This window comes from Arachis duranensis, chromosome 5, assembly GCF_000817695.3.
Source record: "Arachis duranensis cultivar V14167 chromosome 5, aradu.V14167.gnm2.J7QH, whole genome shotgun sequence".
Lineage (NCBI taxonomy): Eukaryota > Viridiplantae > Streptophyta > Magnoliopsida > Fabales > Fabaceae > Arachis > Arachis duranensis.
The window spans coordinates 67,374,788-67,382,681 of record NC_029776.3 but is presented as its reverse complement, the minus strand read 5'-3'; the positions used below and the strand labels follow the sequence as shown (position 1 = coordinate 67,382,681).

The window sequence follows — 7,894 nt, the reverse complement described above, 5'->3', positions numbered from 1 at the left end:
AGGAGGGAAGCAAGAGGGAAAGGAGTTGTTGGTGCTGAGGAAGAGGAAGAGTATTTTGAAACCAACATGGAGGAGAACTTGGAAAACAATCATGAAGGAGAAGCTCACAACCATGCTAGAGAAGGCCCTGCAAACCATGTTGGGCAAGAAAGGAGAGTTCTAGGCTCCTACATCATTCCAACTCCAGGAAACTGTGGAAGTAGCATCCAAAAGCCCACCATACATGCCAACAACTTTGAATTAAAACCCTAGCTAATCACCCTTATTCAGAACAATTGCTCATTTGGAGGAAGTGCTCAAGAAGACCCCAATCAACATCTAACCACCTTCCTGATAATTTGTGACACTGTGAAGTCTAATGGAGTCCACTCGGATGTCTATATGCTTCTTTTGTTCCCTTTTTCACTCAGGGACAAAGCATCCAATTGGCTTGAATCATTCCCAAAGGAGAGCTTTTCAAATTGGGAAGATGTGGTGAACAAGTTTTTGGCAAGATTCTACCCTCCTCAAAGAATTAATAGGCTGAGAGCTGAGGTGCAAACCTTCAGGCAACAAGATGGTGAGACTCTCTATGAGGCATGGGAGAGGTTCAAGGACCTAACAAGAAGATGCCCACGAGATATGTTCAATGAATGGGTTCAACTTCACATTTTCTATAAAGGTCTTTCTTATGAGTCAAAGAAGGTTATAGACCATTCATCAGGGGGATCTCTAAACAAGAAGAAAACCATTGAAGAAGCCATAGATGTCATTGAAACAGTAGCTGAGAATGACTACTTCTATTCCTCTGAAAGAAGCAACACTTGAGGAGTAATGGAGCTGAATCACATGGATGCATTGCTAGCTCAAAATAAGATGATCACCAAGCAGCTAGCAGATCTTACCAAGAAGGTGGAGGAAAACCAAGTTGCAGCAGTCATCACTTCCTCACCAGCTCAAGAAGAAGGTGACTCGGAACAAGCCAACTATGTTGGAAACTCACCTAGACAAATCCATGATCCATACTCCAAAACTTACAACTCTGGATGGTGAAATCACCCCAACTTTGGGTAGGGAAATCAACAAGACCAAGGCCAAGACCAGAGATGCCACAAATCAGGGGCATCATTCTTTTTTCGAGTTTGGTCATGGAGCTTGCTCACCGGGCTAGAGTACCGTGGCTTCCAGATGATGAGTCACCACCAGCAGTCCACGGAAAGAAGAAAGTGATTCTGTGGGGGACTTGGGTGGGTGACCGACCAGCGGCTCCGAGTAGAATAGAGCTGTCAAAACAGTAGCATCTGGGCCAGCCTCTTCTTCAGCAACAACCAGACCCTCAGCAGCACCATCCACATCTACCAGGCCAGCACCACCATCATCAGCACCATAGCTGACCTACCAACTCGTGTAGTACCTCCTAGAGCGCATGGATCAGAGTGAGCATCGCAACAAGCGACATTATGAGTGCTTGAGCCGGATGATCACAGCATTGGGCGTCGACATGCCCTCCGATCCCGATACTCCCTCCGACCAGTCTGAGGCGAAGGAGGAGGATCAGAAGGAGGAGGCTCAGCAGGCAGAGGCACCTACATAGCCAGAGCAACAGCCTCAACTAGCTGCAGACGTTGACCCTCTCACCCAGTCTGAGTTGTTGCATCGAGGATGATGCTTTCTTTTAAGTGTGGAGAGGTCGCCGTCGTCAGTGGATTTTTATTTTAGTGACACATTTTAGAGACTCTTGTTTTATTCTTGCTTTATTTTGTTTTATTTTTAGTACTTGCACTTTACTTTATTGCACTTTTTGATGATTGTATATATTAGTTATTTTGGATACTTTTGTTTTAACTTATCATATTTTGCATTTTGGTTTGTATACATCTTGGATTTTAGTTTGATTTGCACTTTTAGTTGATAGTATGTATATAGTTATTTTAGTTTATTAGTTGTGATTTGGAAAAATGTGGATTATTGAGCTTAGTTTACCTTTTTTGCATATGAGAATTTGGTTTGATTGAAAAAGGAAATTAAACTAAGGAATTTTTAACCTTTCTCAATCACAACATTTCATTTATGGTATATATAATAAGGTTAGTCAAAATAATGAAATTTTCCAAGGATTTTATTTATAGGGCAACCCAATTGATTTGAAAAAAAAATTTAGAATTTGCTTGAAATATATATATATTGTGGATCATATTTTAAGCTAAGAACACAAGCATGTGAGATTTGAGCCTAATTGTGTGGTTACATCATATAACCACTATTTGCATTCTTGTGTGTGATTATTCTCTTTCTTTGATTGTAATATTTAATTTGTTTGATTCTATATGTCCATTTTTTTGTGTATACATGCATTTATATGATTGAGGCCACTGTTTCATTAGCTCACTTACCCAAATAGTCTACCTTTTATCTTCCATTGTTAGCCAATTTTGAGCCTATGCTTAACCCATTTGTTCTTAATTTTATCACATTACAAACCTTAAGTGAAAAACAATAAATGTCCTTTGTTTGTATCTTTGATTAGCTTAGGCTAGTGAGAGTGCTTATCATTCAAGTTTGGGAGAGTTGGGGACATTGGTTGGGATAAAAGTGTATTTTTGTATTTCTATTGAAAATATTGGGAATTGGGTACATACTCGTGCATTGAATGTTAAATCACATGCATTGATGATCTTGTATATATTTTAGTTTGAAAAGAAAGAAAAATGATAAAGAAAAAGAAATATGAAAAAATATAAAAAAAAGAAAGAAAAAAAAGCAATAAAAAGGGGACAAAATGCCCAAAAAATGAGGTTCCATAATAATCAATGCATGTTTAAATTGGAAAGAGAATGCACGAGTGTGTAAAAATGTGAGAATTATGGGTAGTTAGGTTTGTTTAGAATTGTATAAGTTGTCAAAGGTTACGTGGAAAGTTTAAGTTAATCAAAGATTCAATCCTACCTTGACCTTAGCCCCATTAGAACCTTTGGAAAAGTGCTCATGATATTTGTATGCATGCATAAAATAATTGTTGATTGTTAGATGAAAAACAAATCTTGGAAAGCATGATTAAGGGAGAATTGAGTGAATCAACCCTATACACTTGAGTGACTAGAGTGGATACACATCTGGTGAGAGTTCGATTACTCAATTACATGTTTTCACCATAATCATTTCTTTTCTTGCAAGTTTGAAAAATCTTTTAATAACTCAATTCAATTGCGGGTTTGATTTCATTGCTTTTTTTTTAGCCTTTATGGTTATATATGTTTCCTTGGGAATTAATTTATTTTGACCAAATAATTGCATCTATTTAGATAGTTGTATTTAGATGGGTTGCATATAGATAGCTTGCATTGAATAAATGTTGATACCCTTTGTTTCTTTCTTAAGTTTAGCATGAGGGCATGCTTAGTTTCAGTATGGGGAGGTTTGATAAACCCCAATTTGTGGTTTACCTTGTGCTTAATTTAGGGAATTTTATCAACTTTTCTCACATTTATTCAATGAAATAGTATGGTTTTATAATTCTCCCTAAATTTGTGTTTAAGTGTGAAAACATGTTTTTAGGCCGTTAAATTGGTAATTTTAATTCACCTTTGATTCCACTAGATGCCTTGATGTGTTTGTTAGTGAATTCAGGTTGAAAAAGCTAAGAATGGATCAAATGAGTGAAGAGAAAAGCATGCAAAGTGGAGAATTCATGGAAAAACAAGGATTTAGAGTGCATACATCGACGCGCACGCATGACAGATGCGCATGAGTGAAGATGAAGTCGCATGGCGACGTGTACGCGTGATATAACACGTACGCGTGAGAAGAAAAACACCAGACAACGCGTACGCATGACCCATGCCTACACATCACAGCTCGCACGTGACCTCATTAAAATGAATTCACTGGGGGCAATTTATGAGCTGCCCAGGCCCAAATCCAACTTATTCCAGAGACTGTTTCATGCACAACTCAAGATGGGTCAAGGGGGGAGCAATTACTTAGTGTAGGAAGCATGCCTTAGGTTAGTTCTAGAGAGAAAAGCTCCCTCTTCTCTCTAGAAATTAGGGTTCTTAGTTTACTTTCATCTTAGATTTAGGTTTAATTTCTTGTTTTGATTTAGTTTCCCTTATGTTTCCTTGTTGATTTCCTTCAATCTTCTTGGTTCTCTTGTTAATTTTCCTTTTTATACCTCTTTTTATGTTTGTGAACTATTGTTGAATTTGGATTTTCTTTTTAATGCAATTTATGTTTTATGTCTCTTTATTATTTAATTGAGTTCTTGTTATTGTTTCCTTGCAATTGGGTTGTTGTAGATTTTATTATTCTTGCAACTTTATGATGCTTTTCTTTTATGCCTTTCAAGTGTTTAATAAAATGCTTGGTTGGATGTTAGAGTAGCTTCTTCAGCATTCTTGGCTTGGAAAGAGAAATTGGGCAATCTTGAGTCATTAATACCAAATTCAGATTGGTGATCTAGAGTTGTTAGTTAATATTATTTCCATTGACTCTCATCTCTTGCTAATTCAATTAGTGGATTGATTAGGATTTTTGGATTGAGATTAACTAGTCTTATTTGACTTTCTCTCATTGAAGATAACACTATGCCTTCTTCCAACATTGGAGATAACATTATGCCTTATTTGACTTTCTCTCCTTGTATCAGTGGCATTGAATGCTGGGTTTGTGCGTTCAATGCTGGCTTTAGTCCTCCTTGGGCGTTGAACGTCAGAAAGGGGGTAAGTTGGGCGTTGAAACAAATATCAACTCAAATCAATTAAGTTTTCAATCAATGCCCTATTAAGAATGTTTTTTTTGGAAAATTTCATTATCTTAACAAAACTTATTATATATGTATATATGAAAAGAAATGTAATAAACTAAAAAATGCAAATAGATCTAAAGAAGTATATACAAACCAAGAAATAAAATGCAACTAAAAACTAAAAAAATGTGAAAGTGTCTGGGATTAGAATTTGTCACCGAAGATTTCTGATCGGTGACGGCCTCCCCATAGTTAAAGGTTTGCACAATATTCCGTGCATTCAAAGATGAGCAAAGGGGATATGGCGACGATATGGATTGCCACCTTCAGCTGGTGGATCAATCGGCTGCTGCATGTTCTTTCTTCTGCTTCCCTTGTTGCTAATGGTGCATCATCCATGAAAAATAGAAAATAGAATGGCAATACAGGTAAATGCAAAAGCAAGGAAGCATAGATTGTTGAAATAAGGTGATAATCACTAAAATGAAGTGAGTGAATAAGTTTGTGACATGAAAGAAACAAGTGTATGAATTCTAAGTTGCCCGCGATTTAGAACACACACACTAGCATAGAAAGCGATGTCATAATTACACAAAAGAAGCATGCACTTCACTCATTCTAGTGTTCTTGAGATACTTTAAAAGGAAACTTGTAGGTTAAGACAAACAAAAAAGTAATAAAGGAGCATAAAAGCAATCAAGCAACAATCAAGAAATTGTGAAATGGATAATGGAGGAAAGTTTGTTTGTAACACCTAATTGACATGAAGTGAAAAAATATGGCAAGCATAGTCCACAAAGTTTAAAAGGCTAAAAAATGTCACTAAATGAGCTTACGATCCAATTTAGAATTCCTCAATGTCATTGCATCAACTAGGTGACTTCAATAAAATTCAATCATAAACAAGTGTCACTTAACAAAAAATGCATCAACCACATACAATTGCCTAATGAAAGATATGGAATTCAAATTACATGGTGGCTAGCTACAACATGTAATTTAGAATTCCAACAACATTCTTAAAGGCAATGTCGTAAGTACTTGGTATGTACAAATGTTCAACATTCATTGAATACCAAGTAGCAAAATATTACCTCAATAAAGATAGCCAACAATAAAAAGCAATAATAATATCAATAATCCAATACTTATCACCAAATATCTAACATATATTAACAACCTAATCTATTAAAATAGAAAATTAGACAAACTACTAATAAATAGGGATGGTGGTTGGAGGAGGGTAAGAAGAGAGCAGAAGATATGGGAAAAGAAGAATAGGAAAGGAAGAAGAAGAAAAAGAAGTGGAGTGGTGGTGTTAAAGCAATTGTGTGTACGCACACAGGTTCATGCGTACGCACAAAAAGTGTAAAATGGGGGTGTGCGCATGCATCAGCATCTGCGAACGCTCCCGGCAGAAGGTGAAAATCGATTTGTGCGTACACACACATATGTGCGTATGCACACAAAAAGAATTCTTATTTTTTTAGCTAGAAAACCGATCATTTGTGCATGCACACATAGGCGTCCGTGCACACAAAGAAGGTAAAAAGGTAGGGTGCGACGCACAAGTGTGTGCGAGCGCTCCCAAAGGGAGGGTGTAAACTAGTGTGCGTACGCACAAGTGTGTACGTATACACAAATCGTAGAATTTAGGGTAGTTGTGTGTACACATAGGGGTGTGCGCACGCACATGCTCTATTTTGTTCAAAAAATTTTAGAGCTCTAAGGCATTTAATATGACATCCAAAACAACTTTTCAAACCCCAAAACTTATCCTACCCTAAAAACACAAGACCAACACAAAAATTCTACCAAACTAAGCTAAGAAAGAGAAGCAAAATTCAACAAACAAATGCAAAAATAGAGGAAGAGTTAGAAAGATGTTACCATGGTGGTGTGTCTCCCACCTAGCACTTTTTTTATTGTCCTTAAGTTGGACAATTGGGAGAGCCCTTGCTATGGTGGCTTGTGCTTGAATCCTTCCTCGAATCCTCACTAATATTTGCATCTCCAATAGCCTCCGGGATCCTAAATCATGTACACCCGCTCTCCAATATCATTCGATGTTCTCACTCAAGCATCCAAACATTTTTCTAAATCCATCCAATTTGGCATAACACCCACCATTGAAACCGAGCTTTAAAGACTCAACCTCAATGAACCTAGTGTCATGTTTCCAACTACTACCTAACTTTTCTTTATTTCCCAATCCACAAAGATTTCTAAGTTGTCTATCATTTTCAATCAAACCATATTCAAGTGGGATAATGAAGCTTAAGGTTAAGGATTTTACCCACTTAAATGATGGAGTGGATGGTACTTCTTGTATAATCTCCACCTCTTGACAAGCTTCCTCAAGCTTGTTTCCTTGTTCAACTTCTTCAAACTCTTTAACCACTTCTTCTAATTCCTTGATCCCAACCTCCTCCGCTTGCAACTCATGCTTCAACTCCTCTTCTTTTCCTTGTAGTTCCAAGCGCTCTTCCAATCCACATGCTTCAACTGGAGTTGATTCTTAACTTTTATCTGTGGAAGTGCTTGAATTGTTGGAAGAGTGTAGTGAGGCTAGGTGAGATAGAGCTCTGGCTAAGGTAGCCATGATGTTTTCTTACTGTTCCGAGGGTTACCTGAAACGTGTAGCTCGGTCGTCTGGCAAGACCCGAGGTGAGGGTGCTGTGACCCGAGCTTGCTGTGCCGAGCGGCTGGTGGTTGTACCTGCAATGACACTCCGATGCTTAAGTTAGCATGGGTCCAAGCAGATATCGAGTAGAATTAGAGTATGAGTTATACCTGGGTGCTCCAGTGTATTTATAGTAGTTGGCTGTGATCTTCCCTGGATAAGATATTCTTATCTTATCTTATCTTTTGGGAGTTTTATCCCTATCTTTGCGGAACCGCCTTTCCTAGGCCTTTTCGGCCTTTAGGTTTTGGGCTTCGTTCCTTTTGATGGGCCTTCTTAGCTTATTTGTCCGAGGTCCGACCTCAGGCGTGGGCCTTGGGACGAGGTCGGACCTTCTATGAACTTCCCGAGTTTGGGGAGCTCGGTCTTCTGTATGAACAGTGCCCCTGCCCGAGTTCGTCCTTTTTTGAGAGGTCGAGCTCGGGCATAGTAGTTTTTCAAAATTCAAAAAATGGCCGTCTCAGCATTTATTGCATTTTACCGTTTCT

The 7,894-nt window shown here is 38.0% G+C and overlaps 1 non-coding gene across 1 annotated transcript; it reads right to left on the bottom strand.

Moving 5' to 3' along the window:
• Nucleotides 1-519: 519 nt before the first annotated feature.
• Nucleotides 520-626, bottom strand: LOC127748272 (small nucleolar RNA R71). The gene has a single exon (XR_008010214.1). It is a non-coding gene; the product is annotated as a small nucleolar RNA R71 (small nucleolar RNA).
• Between the last annotated feature and the right edge of the window lie 7,268 nt (nucleotides 627-7,894).